The sequence below is a fragment of the Ceratina calcarata genome, unplaced genomic scaffold (genome assembly GCF_001652005.2).
Source record: "Ceratina calcarata isolate Rehan_Ccalc_2016 unplaced genomic scaffold, ASM165200v1 scaffold97.2, whole genome shotgun sequence".
Taxonomy (NCBI): Eukaryota; Metazoa; Arthropoda; class Insecta; order Hymenoptera; family Apidae; genus Ceratina; species Ceratina calcarata.
The window spans coordinates 843,831-857,474 of NW_017181113.1; the positions used below are offsets into that span (position 1 = coordinate 843,831).

At 46.0% G+C, this 13,644-nt stretch overlaps 1 protein-coding gene across 1 annotated transcript in view; it reads left to right on the forward strand.

Annotated features, from left to right (window-relative positions):
* The window catches only part of Octalpha2R (alpha2-adrenergic-like octopamine receptor), an 81,318-nt gene that overhangs the window by 61,664 nt on the left and 6,010 nt on the right, over positions 1 to 13,644 (forward strand). The window lies entirely within an intron of this gene.

Sequence of the window (13,644 nt, forward strand, 5' to 3'; positions counted from 1 at the left end):
ATTCTTCTTCCTACATTTTTGGTAAGGCTGCGTTTATACAGGGTGTAAACCTATTAGTGGACAATGTTTGAGTATCGTATTCTAAGAGCCAAAGTAAGACGAAAATCAAGAGTGAAAAAATTAATCGAGCTTCATTAATTAGTTATTAACCCTTTGACATATAAATAAAACAGAATTTTATGCGTCTGAAAAGTACTATTTAAATTCCACTAATCGTAAGGTCGCCCGTCCGTGAATCTTTCGCAGACTTAAAACTAGAGGAAGAGGTATTCTGTTAATGACACGGGCTGTGGAATTTGTGCATAATCATCATTTATTTTCAAAGAGTACAAAGGTTATCACCGTTGCTATGAATGACTCTGCTCCGTCTTCTGCGCCTCGGTCGCCGCTCCATCTTCTTGCTTGACCTCAGTTTCTGTCGGTTTTCTACAAATGGAACCAGGTATTAATCTCCGCTGGGTATCGTCGCGTTGATGTAATCGCTTGCAGGGTGTACAAGAAATATTCCCATATCGTGACGAACGAACATACGCGAAACGAAAAGAAGGCACAACACTCTCCACGATGATTCACTGTCTACCGTCAAAGACTCGATCAAGCTGAGTTATTCTACAAGTTATTCGAAAAGAAAGCACTCGACGTTAGTCCGCACACTGCCCGTGATCTAATGTCTGCGCATCCTCCCAAAACGGGGGATCCGATCCTCAAATACCTGTGAACCTTGACACAGTGGGAGCCGTGATCGGGCGTATGTTCATTGGGGGTCGCGAAAGTCGATCGTGACTGCGTTTTCCTCCGGGATACTCACTGTATGTCTCGCCACTCGCTGGCGTATCTCAGATTGCCGTTGGGAGCAAAGCGAAGGATGCGGCACTTCCCGTGCCTCCTTACGCGCCACGACTTTACGCCAACCGGCACCTCCACTTGTCCACCATCGGGCATCACGTAAGAGCGGCAGGGTCGTTTGGGGGATGGCAGCGATGTCCTAGCCCGGTCCGAGGGTTCCCGCGGTCGGCGAGGTTGAGTACTGGCTTTGGCTTCCACCAGGATCGTCTTCCTGATCGGTTGTCGGGTCGCCAGCTGTCCTCGGGGTCGTTGCGATGGAGGCACCTCCGTGCGTCGCACAGTTGTCGCTGCTTCGGCGAAGACGGGCCGAGCCGCGGGCGCTTGCAGGCGTTTGGGCCGTCCTTTTACGACGTTGTCTCTGTTCATCTATTGCCCAGACAGTGATGTGTGATTGTGGGGAATGCGATGATATTGACGTAGCGATCACACGAATATATCGAATTACATGTATCTCTGACAGTATCGCGGAACTCCGTCAAAAACTAAAGTGTTTTGGGTTTCTGGAAATTTGGTTATAAACTCAGTAGACCTAACACAACTATCGCTCATGAATGACAGTTTAAACGGTTGGTCAATACCGAGAAGATCCAGAATTATTTTTCACGAACGGGAAGTAATACATGGCAGACTTCGGTGCTTAAATTTTGCCCGAGGGACAAACCGAATTTCCTCTTTGAAGAGCAAAGAGAATCCAGGTCCGGTTGAGATCCTTAACCGATTAGATTCTCTGGATCGATCAAAGCCGTTCCTAAGTAAGGCGTTTCAATCTAGAGATCTTCTAATAATCAACCGCGTTGCCATTCAACTCTTGCAGTAGCGGACTTCTGAGAAATTCATACCTCAGTCGGACGGATAATCGCACGATCCGGATAATTAAGACTGTTACAATCGATTCGAATCAATTTAAGAAAAACCAGTCATAATTACCGAAATTATGCACTTCTTTATGACCCATTTCGAAATAATAAATTCCAATTCAATGAATGGAAGTCGTAAAAATCTTTGTTGGTATTAAATCTCCAACTTGATATTACGCACAGACCATTTTTAACAAACAAAACGAAATTATTCGTTAATTATTAGCTTATTAGCATAATATTATCTATTATTAGAATGTTTCTAGCTTATCACAAGGTTTCACATAAATAACCGCGATAAATAAAAATGCTCTAATTGCCTGCGACGGAATAAACCGATTGTGCAACGCAAAGGCAACGCGATACTGTAAACGTGCGCGAAGGCTAATTATGAACCGGAAACGTGAACGCGCAGCGGGTCCGGGTGGAGGGCAAACATTGGAAGTAAGAATGATGTTACGAGTGCGTCGTGCCGCGCGTTTCGGAATCACACATAACGACCGATGCTACCGACCGAGTTTATTGTTATTATCGCAAGTACGCGTCGACAATAGCGGCCGGCTACTCGTTCCGCTCCCCATTTTATTGCCGCGATGCGTTTAGTTAATTGATTCATTGCCGGACGCCAAGTAACTTCTGAACAGATGTCCACAGACCTGTTACATACGCCTACGTTACATTATTCGTTTTATAATACGAACGACACGCGAGTCAAATCAGGAAGACGTATCTGTTCTTGCGTCTACCAGATTTTTTACCCAGTCGTATCCACCATGTCAGCTAATAAATTCTATCTAGCGTTTAAACGCTGAGTCCCCGTCTGGGAAGGCCTCTTAAAATTCAGCGAAGTTAACCATGTTCGTCGATCGAGTATCGCCGGAGGGCTGGACGATCGGACAGGTCCAATTTAGTAGGTTGCCCGGTAATAAATTAATTCTCGAGGCGGCGAGACCTTGATAGCGGCGAGCGAGGCGGAACTCGAGGAAAGCGCGGAGGCAGCGTTGGTAGCCCGTGTCATCGTCACGCGTAATGGAGTCAATACCGACCGGACGGTGTTTCGGCGTCCTCGGCGATGACGGTCGCGTCGCCACGGTGGAAACAATGTGCCCGATGGACAGCGACGGTGGTACACCGCCGCCGCCCCCACCGCAGTTTTTCTGTATCGGAAATCGCGTTGCGCTCCTCTGCACGCGATAGCGCGTGAATTCGCTCGCATGGAATTCCGACCGGCGCGGCGCGGCGCGCAACGTTGATTCGCTCGGCGAACCGATTTCAATCTAGATTTGGTAAAAATCAATTATCCGGATAGAATCCGCTCCCCCTTCCGAGTTGCGAATTTCATTGAAACAAAATTTCATTCATTTAATTCTTGCGCGGTACTGGATTTTTCGTGGGACGAGATTATCAATGTTTCTACGCTCGGACTGTTTGCACAAACTTAAGGCAACCGTTTGTAGGTTTAATCGTAGAACTGTTACTTCGGTTAGTGTAGTTTGAATTGGAGATTAGTCGAAATCTCAACAACCCGACGATTTGCCTCTGCCTTCGAACCAACAATAATAACTGGAATGGACTAAGAGCGATTTCACATGGTTCGATAATCCTAAATTGCATTAATCGTAATTTCCTTGGGAACGGGAATTCGAAACGAAGCTTGCCAATACACTGATTCATCGGGAATCGAACAACTGTTGATTTTGGACTCGCCGATGCGCCAGAAGCGATTTGAATATTTTTCTACCCCACGCGTTTCCGGAAAGGCAACCGATATCCAGCCACTCGGTGGAATTTATTTACGCGAGCGACGAGAATAGCCAACGGTAGTCTTAAGACGAATTTACGCTGTTCGAGTTGATTCCAGATTACGAACGCTGCTTCCTAATGAGATTGAAACTAAAGGGAACGATGTTAATCGTTATTTGAATAGAGCAGTTTCAGTGAATGGTAATTCGTAATGACGCTGCGTTGGGCTCCATTGGATCTTGTCGAAACGGAACTGCGGACGGTAACCGTGCAAACTCGGCTTTACGCGGATGCATGCGTTGTGCGTACGAATACGCGGGCGTGCAAACAACGGGATGAACAGCTCGAAATAAAGACGCAGTTCGAAAGCTAGGGGGAACGACGCGAGGGGAACGAGAGGAGAGCGCGTGGTTGCATTAAGGTCACAAAATTGAAAAATACGCTTTTTCCGTGGAACAAGAACGCCGTGTCTGCCGCGTTTATTCCACGAGATGCGAAAATTGTCTCTTCTTTGAGCTCTCGTTTCTTCCACTTTCCCCCTTTCGTTAATCTCCTTTTCCACGACACCGTCTCTCTTCCTCTTCGACTCGCGCGGTGTGACTTTAAAATTTAAATCGACTCCGGTTGATTCTTCGCCGCCGGCTTTTTCTCTTGCGATGCCCTATGAAATATTTGCGCACGCGAACCGGACTCCACGAGGATTGAATAGTTTATAAATATTGATTGTGCCCGGAGGTACCCGCGCCAGCACCGCGACACGACTCAGCGACCGTGTTGAACGACGAATAGCATGACAAATTAATCTGTCACAAAGGAAGAGTTTCTTGTTGCTTTCCGGTTAACCGCGATCAAATATACTTTTTTATCGTTTCCCCTTTATTGCTTGTACCGGTGAGAAGAACCAGCGTTAATGAGACGAGAATTATATTGAATAGACCGCAGATTTTTGCCGGTGACACATTACAATGTAATTACATTTTTTATATCCGCTGTATACGAAGTTTTTCGACAAACAAAAAAGAACGAAGGAAAAACGGCTCATAAGTCCGCAGGAAATAATCATAAACGGGTGAAACCTGCGATGTACGAAACGAAAAAACCCCCTTTTTAATCTCTTGCCGTACCATTTAGCCCGCGAAAATTCGGGCTTTGTGCATTCCCAAGTCATTTCCCGCCGCTTTTTATTAACGAACTTTGCACATTCTCGTTGAACATGAGATTCTAATCATGAGTCAGACTCATTAAAGTACGGCAAAGAGTTAAAATGCCGTTTGATTCATCTCGATTCAGTTTCCCGTTCCGGACATATCGTCGCACAGTGGTCCGGAATCATAAAAACGCGAGTTACATTCATAAAACTGCTATTTATGCATAATACCTTTTGAGTGGTAGACTTGGATTTTAACATTTTTATACTGGATATTTATTATTATATAAGATTACATAGCTACTTCAATTATTTTCATTAGTACATCCATTATCCAATGTTTTATAGAGATGAGTGGTTTAGGTAAGTGAAGACTCGATTGTTCGCGAAAGAGAAAAGTTCGGAAGAGCGTTCAGAGCGATGGGACAAGTTTCAAGAGTCGCGGTGGAGAGCGGAATAAGTATCGCGTACCCGCGAATTTCGTCCCCGCGGAGAGGAACACTGGGTCCTCATTGTCAGTCATTCCGGCTCTCTCACCGGAATCACTATCTACGTATTACCTCCTCCGTATCTCGAATAAATTTCCCTATATCGATTTCCCTGATAGAAATGTTTATCGTACGTATAAATTTCCAATTCGTATGCGTCCCTAAGTGCGCGCGCTTTGTGCCACGTTTGGCGTGGGCGAACCTGCCGGGCTGATATTTGTTCTACGGGACGGTGAAACAGGAGAGATTTCGCATTCGCGGCAGACACTGATCAGAGGCAGCCGGGCCGAGTTTCAACTGCGAGTACCGATAGACGCGACCTTTCCGTAGATGGCATACTCGATAATCGGTGGAATCTTCTTAAAAAGACACCCTCAGAAGAAAGACGAGAGCCGGAGATAAGACACCTGCCTACGAGAGGCTGCTTTTTCGTGGGAAGATGAAAGAGAGGCCGTGAAAAAAGGTGAAAGGGTAAAATATTTGTGTCTGACCTATGACGACGGCAACCCCTTTGCCCATCCTCGTAGAAGGGAATCGGTTAACGGGCGCGATACCCGCGCTTTTATTAGACTTGGAAATCAAAAGAATTCGCGAACACCGAGACTTTCAAAGAGTAATATTTTTAATATCTTCCTTTGTGCGTAACCCGAACAAGAAGTCTGCCTCGCCCTTCGTTCTGCTTTGTCAATAAAAATTGGTTCCGCCGTCGAAATTCTACTTTAGATTCGAGAACGGCTTGTGAAAGGAACCCTCGATAGTCAGCATTCCCAAAATAATTAATAAGGGACGATGAAAGGTTCACAGGCAAAGTTAGTGGGAAAAAGGTTAGCGAAGGCAATAGATAAACGAATTTAAAACGGAGGCGAAAACGCTGACGGTGTAGGCGGCCGGAGGTAGTTAAGTTCCGTTAAGAAACGACGAAGCGACGGTGTACACATACTTAACTCCGGTTGATCCTGCATCATTTACGCGCGGCCGTACAAAATTTCTAGTCAGGTTTCTTTGAACGAGAACTTCGTAACGCTTTTAAACATGCCGACTATGCTGTGGCACGTACCACGGGGAAACTTCCCCGGAAGGAAGAGAAGTGCATGCTCGAAAAATTGCTGATCCCAAATAAGAAAGAGGAGTGTGTTATCGCTCTAACTCGCGTGCAACGTTAAACAAAGGTTCACGAAATTATCTATAAAAGCCGAGCTGAGACAGGGACGATGGAGACCCGGTTTAAAATGCAAAAACTGACTCGAGAAGTACGGTCGTTGTTTGCGATCCGTCAAGTGAATTCCCGCAGGAATGAAAACCTCGCGTTTAAGCGAGAATTTGAACAAGGGCGGCCTTCGCGCTGGCTCCCAGCTGGAACCCGATACATCGAGGCGTCTCTTTGAATCGAACACCGAAATTTTATCCTTTGAAGTTCCGACGACGTATCGAGCTCTAAATCGTTCACATAATTCACAGGGAAATGATTTTTCCGTCGCGCGTTTCCGTGGAAATTCGAGAACAGTTGCATAACAGGAAGCGGGAACAGGGAGAGGAGTGGAGAAATCTCGATGCGTTACGCAATCTTGAAACACGTAGGTGGAACGGCCGGCACGATGGGTGGAAATTGTGCGGCTGGATATAATCCGAGATAAAAGCTCGCTGCGGCCGAAAAAAGCTGCGTTTTTCTCCTCTTTTTCCCTGCTCCTGGTAGCTAGATCCAATAGGAAAGTTTGGATTAAAATGGTTAAATAATCTACCACTCGAGTGCCGACGAACGCGCGAGCTTCGTGCGGCAGTGGCGCGCAGTAGAGTAATCAATCATTGGTCAGACGGAAGGCAAAGTTGTTCGTCCGACCAGGATTATTACGGTATTCTATGTATATTTACATGCTCGGTGAGTAAACGTCAGAGGAGCTATTTGGCTGTGCTCTGTTAAATCTCGTACGATCTTCCTTACATTTCGCAACACACGAGATTTTCGCGGAGCACATCTGTGCAGCCTTTTTCACATTTTTCAGCGCTTTGGTTCGAATCAAACTCGCATATTTCCCTCCAAACCGATCCCACCGTTCTATAATTTTATACAGTCTAACCAATTGAAATTAAATCGACAAGAAAATAATTCAAAGCGATCGGCTGGCACAGATTGAAAATGAAATCATAGTAGACGCTACGGTAGTTGGCGAGCGGAATGAAGTTTCAGAGAACAAGCTTTCTTCGCGGTGGAACGGACAGAGATAAAATCTCGAGATTGGAAGGGGTCTCTGTCAAGAAATTTTCACGTTGCGCAGAAGTTCTCCAAGCGAAACGAAAAACGTTTCCCTGATTCATCTGTCGCGTTTCTATTCCCTCTATTTTTTCAACGATTTTTGCAGAAAGAAATTCGGTCAGACCGCAAACGTTCCGAGAACGTTTAACGTTTAATAAAACGTTTCGCGGAAGTAAATTAGAGATTGTATTATCAAAGATACCAGGAATTACGTGTACGTTAAAAATGGAGTGATTCTTTTCATTTAATTTCCGATTAAAATTAGGTCTGTTCACTGACACAAAATCGTTATTGAACTCTTCCCGATTTACGTACAGTTGCAGGTTCGTGAGATCAGCAAATTTTCGAGTACGAGTCAGTACGTGTTGCATTGGAAGCGATGAACGCGCATCCTCGATCGAACGATTTGCGAGTAGCATGCGAAGGTAACGCGCTATATTTTAGCGCTCGCGTATACGAGACTCAGTAGAAGCGACAAACGCGTTTACAAGCGATACACGTGTCCCGGCAGCGCACCCGCGTCGCTTTCACTCGCTTCATGAAACATTTCAGCCGCCGAAACAATGCCCGGTAACGAAGCCCGATGCTCATTGTACCGCGGTCCGCCCGTGCCCGGCTTTTCATAAAACATCTAGTTTACTTACCACGCTCGCCGTGCCGTATCCGTTCGACCAATTATTTGCCTCGCTAAATGGACATCGATTTTTTCCCCCCTCCTCTCGTCTTTGGTCCCGATCGATCGCGAAGAAATTTTGATTGCGAGTTAATCGACGACAAAGTCATTCCGGAGAAAGCCAACGATATTATCGCTCGTAATTTACTCGCAGTGCGGATTGCCTAATTGTGGAAAAAGATAAAGGAGAATATGCCGGTCGTAAAGGGGAACGAAGCAAATTACCGGAACGACAGTTATTATCGACGAACGCGGCGACGTAAATGGAGCAAGGAGAACCGTTTAATCGGAACCTTTTAATTTGCAAAAGTGTGTATCAACGATGTATTAAAATTCTCTCGTGTTTCCTTTGTGTCGTTCCTCTGACCCACCAAACGCATTAAATCCAATAATATAATTGAGGCACGCGCGATTCATATTTTGCACCGTAACGCCGATCGAAAGAGCGTCCATTAATTATGAGCACCGGTGAACTCAAAGGGAACAATTTTTTGAGCGGTGACTGCATTTTGTTTCGAAATTTATCAACGGTACGCTAAATTATTTCAGAGCTTTGATGTTCCTGGTAACTCGCAACCGATAAATGGAAAATAGAGAAAACAATTACAGGAAGCTTCGATGGTAATATTTTTTTTACAGATTGATTAGATGTGTTATTGAGAAATCGGACAAAGGTGTAATTCAATTCCATGCAGGATCAGTGGATAGGCCAAGAATGAACTGCGATCGTCCCAGCTCATTAATAAGGAACATCCTTAAAAAAAGTCTGCCTCTCGTTTACTTTCCCGTTCGTCCAGCTACCGAACAAATATCATTAATGAACGGTGGTCCGATTTCATTCAATTGGTTTCATCGAGTCGGAAGAAAAATATAGAGGGAAGGGAAATACCGTCAGGAGCTGACGTCGGTATAAATCAATCTTAGGACAATTTGAACCGGGCTGCTCGCACGGTTGACCGTGCACGCCTCATCGTTTGAACGGACTGGCGTTTTCCCAGGGCAGTGGTCCGTGCGCGTAAGAAGCGCGTTTTAAAACCGGGGCAATTTCGCGCGGTCGGCGGGTACAGGATTTAACAGGATTGCGAGCGGAATTGGATGTTTTTCTCCACCTCGATGGAACGGAAAGGAAAAGTATTAATTCGAAGCGGACAGAGCGAAGGGTGAAAAGCAGCCGCGACCCGTGCGGTGCACGCGTGCGGCCACCGGCGCGCATGACAATTTAATTGCGTCCGGTGAAAAACGAACGGCTAAAACCATTCTCGCTGAAATTAATGTTCTCTTTTAAATGCAACACTTCGAGGGCCGCGCTGAGTTAAATTGTTTGCGCTTCCTCGGGCCGTCTCGTTAACATGTAATCCGCGCGATTTATTCGCTACGATTGTTCGCGGGAATTCTATAATCCTGAGAGGTCGTTGGGCAGCTCGAGAGACCGATAATGAAAAGTGGGAGCAGATGTAAAAATGAACTAATAAAACGAAGTCTCTCGTGGACGAGCGATAAATTTTGTGGAACGAGCAACGTTGATTGTTCTCGTTCCACGGATGTAAATCATTCAGCGATTTAACTCGTGAAGCATCAAAATTTCATTTATCCGCATACGATGCATTGAAATCCATAATCGTATGACTTCTAGAGACATAATAATCCTCGACGTTTCGCACTGTTGTTCCGTTCCCGATCCCTCGTAATTTTCTTAATGAGTGGAAGTTCGCCCGCGGTTTCTGAAAGACTCGACCGTCTCTCTCTCTCCCTCTCTCTTTCTCCATCTCTCCCTCTCGTTTCCCTCGGCCGTGATTCGGCTTGAAATTACGTTCTTCTCGAGGCACAGGCGAAGCGCTTCCGCTTTCTTCTCCGTCTCGGTGAATTATTTTTTAATAAGATGCAAATTCGCGACGTTAAGAGATTAGATTCTCCTGCTCGCGTCCCCGTAGCGTAATTATTAATGCATCTCCACTCTTTCGACAGAGACAGAGGTGGATGTACCAGCCGTAATATTTCTCCTCGCGGCAATATCGTTTTGTTTAAACATTCATTGAATTCCTTTATCGTTATTGAACCTCGCGTTCGAGGGTCCGTCTTCATTCGAAGGCGTTACGCGTTAGTTCTGCGCACGGTAACGCAGCAGCTTTTTGCGTTTAAAAAAGGTGTGAGAGGAAAGGGAAGCGAGAGAAAATGAAAAACCGTTCGCTGGTACAGGAACATCTCTCCCCAGGAAGCGGTTGGAACGAGGAGGCGAGAAGGATGGGGGGGAGAACAAAAATCCAGGTCATACTAGGCCGCACGCGAACTTGCAGCTCGTGTTTCCGCCCGGAACCATCTTTTTCATTCCCATAGCGACTTCAATGTCAAACACTTTTCATCTGCGCTCGACAGGCCCATCGATTGTGCCTCCAACCCGCGTTTCTTGTCCTTTTTTTTTCTATCGCACCGAAAGAATGACGGGCGAGCAGCGCGTTCGATTGAAAGTTATAAAGTGACTCCTTTGTAGGAAGAAATAGCAGTAGACGTAAACGCACGGTGTGTATCCGGGCCTGGAATGGTCAGTGTAATTATAGTAACACCGTTTCCGCCGCAAATATACTCCCCGAGCTCGGCTGTCTCTCAGCGTTATCCAAAACAATGCGTTAATGGCTCTATAAATATTGTATTATCCAGCCACCTTGCACCTCTGTTCTAATATTTAAACGCGATTAAAATACAGGACCCCTTTCAGCGAGCTGACCAAACACGTAACAGGGAAGGGAATTATAAAAAATACAACGAAGGAAAATCCTATCTTCTTCCTCGATGAGTAATAACAGTCAGGTTGTCAAGTTTGGGACTGGAGAGACAGCGAGGAAAGAAAGGAGAAAATAGAAGGAATTTATTTCCTCGCGTTTTCTATATCAAGCCCGGCAAACTCAATCTCTCGTGAAAAGCAATAGCACAATGGCCATCAGGGACAAAAGGAGAAAGGAAGAAAGTATCAATCGCGGCGTCAAAGAAACAGACCTGTAAGATGCGCCGCGGGAACCGTCGTAATGAATTCCTAATCCTTGAGAAGTTTCTCTGTCTCTTGAATGAAAAGGGAGCCGCGGAATCCGTCGAAATGCGAACGTCGGGGATGGAAAACGGTCGGGGCAGTGAGTAGTAGACGGCACTTATTTGTAAAAAAGGGTGACACATCCTTATTGAAAAGAATCCGTGGGAGGAGTAGGGGAGCAGCGGGTCCCCGAGGCTGAGTTTCGGTAACCAATAACTTGAATCTCGCTCTATCGAGGAAATAATCCCGGCATCGATTTCACAGCCCTTCTCTACGTCGATTTTTTTACCCCATTTCTGTCCTCAAGGTCTCCTCGAGACGGACGGAATACGAATGACGAGGAGCACGTTTTAAGAATGCCGAGCATATTCAAAGTCGATTAAGGACAGAAAACAAAACGCGATAAAACACAGCGAGGAATATATAGTACGCAAGTACATCGTAGATATACATACATACGTACGTACGTACGTATGTATGTATATCTACGATCCCGGTCGTCCATGATATTATATTTCCAGGCAGGGTAGAGAACAGTTTGCCGGTGTTTTGCCGTTTAATCACGGGGTATGCGATTCAATTAAGGACATTCTGAAAAATGTAATTTTTCCCGGGAGCATATTCGCGAAAGAGGATCAGACAAGCCGGGTCAGCAAAATGCAATTATTTAGAAGGCAGCAACCAGAGAGGATGAGAGATATAACCGTTTTCTCGGGTTCGCGCTGACGCCGCGTTTAAACAGCATGATTTTACCTCGAATCCAGATGAAAAGAAGTAACGAGACGACGGCGTCGCGCGACGGTGGCCAGAAAGAAATTTAATTGGGTCGGACATAGCGTGGCCACTCGCATTCCGTCCGGTACACGAGACCGACTGCTCGCAGCTTGCGTCTGCCTTTTCGGCTCGGCGAAAATTCGACTCGAGGATTTCTATCTCTATACTCGTCATGCTCCGCGAACCAAAGCCACAATGCCTGTTTCTTTTACTCATCCCTCGAATCAATGCGATTTTCTGTTGGTGTCCGTGACGGGGTAATTGACACGGACACTCGGTCGCAGTTCGAAAGAAATACGTCTCGAATCAAAGCCAAGACCTTTTTCGATGCTATTTTCAAACGGAATGATTGAGCTGAATTTTTGCGATAAGATTTTACAATCGGGAAAGGAAGAATACGGTACATGGAGCGCGACTAATTCGAACTAGGGATAGATCGTCTATAAAAGAATCAGGTCGAGGATCGCGCATCGTCAACTACCGTTTATGAGAGATTGATAATTGATATCGTTTGCAAACGTCGAGGAACGGATAGTTTCCCCTGTGAATAGGAGATAGCCGAACGTGAACGACGTCTTTCCAGAGAATGGGCAAAGATGATCGCGGCTGTTGAGTGAACAGCGCCGTCCGACCGCGGTTGAGTGTCAATTTCTCCGGATCGATCGAATATTTATCTCCCTGGGAGACGATAACCCGAGGCGCCGCCGCCGCCGCCGGCGCCTTAATTTATTTTTCAATGGGGCGGACACGGGTTGTTGCTGACCGACAGACATGTTTCTTCGCTCGAACCCAATGCTATTATTCATGAATTCCATGAATTTTCATTCTCACCGCCAATGCCCCGAGATTGTTCGTTACTCGCCGAGAACCAGGGAGGCCGAGTGTGCGTGCCTTGTGATTCTTCTCCGTGGTAGGAAAAAAGCGAAATGAATTTTTCATTAAGAAGACCGCGGATGTAAACGCCGCGGTTTCAGGGAACAGAGGGAAGAAAAAAACGAAAAGAAAATATTCCGTAGCCGTGAACCGTGAAATTCGCCGCGGAAAAGGAAGCGGCGACGGGCGGAATGGGGCGGTGGCCGACTAACGTTTGACGTCACCGCGAGACTACGTCCTCTTTCTTTCCACCCTCGTTTTTCTTTCACCGTTGACGCAAGAATGGAGCCGGAGTGGCCGGCTGACCGATAACGCGAATAATCGGGGCGACGCCATTGAAAATAATACACCGTTTTGAGGATAGAGAATCAGCTTAATCATTTTATCAACCTTCGGCCGAATGCATTTTTCCAGAAAATCACCAATTATTCTATTCTAAAAGAAGTCGAATCTCCAGTAAATTAAGAGGTCACGTTCGCCTAGTCTAAAATGAGTCCAAGGGAATTCTCTTGACGTAACTGCTCATTATAGAGAGGCCGCGGTCGCGCTTCTTAGCTGCTTTTCAATCTCTTTAGCCCGGCGGGGACAGAAAAAGTGACCACTGACACTCTAGAAGTTACATTTAGCGGAAAACTGGCGCTCGCGTGTAAACCGGCGTCGTGAAAGCCGGGGAAAAGCGGACTAACCGTCGCGAAAAGGGAAGATTAAACGTCTGCCGTTGAGAGATTAAATTTTATACGTGTTAATCGCCCCCGCCGAGAACTACAAACACCGAAAGTAGCTGCTCTCGCGGGAACTCGAGTTTCACACTGAGACTGGCCCCAAGGCGTTAACGGCAATCAAGAATTCGTAACAATCTACATAGGGAAGGAGGCGATAAATTCAATTCGCTTAAAGATGTATAGGCTATACGCTTAAACAATGCTAACATGTTGAATTTGTTATTTTCGCCAGCATCAATAATTAATTG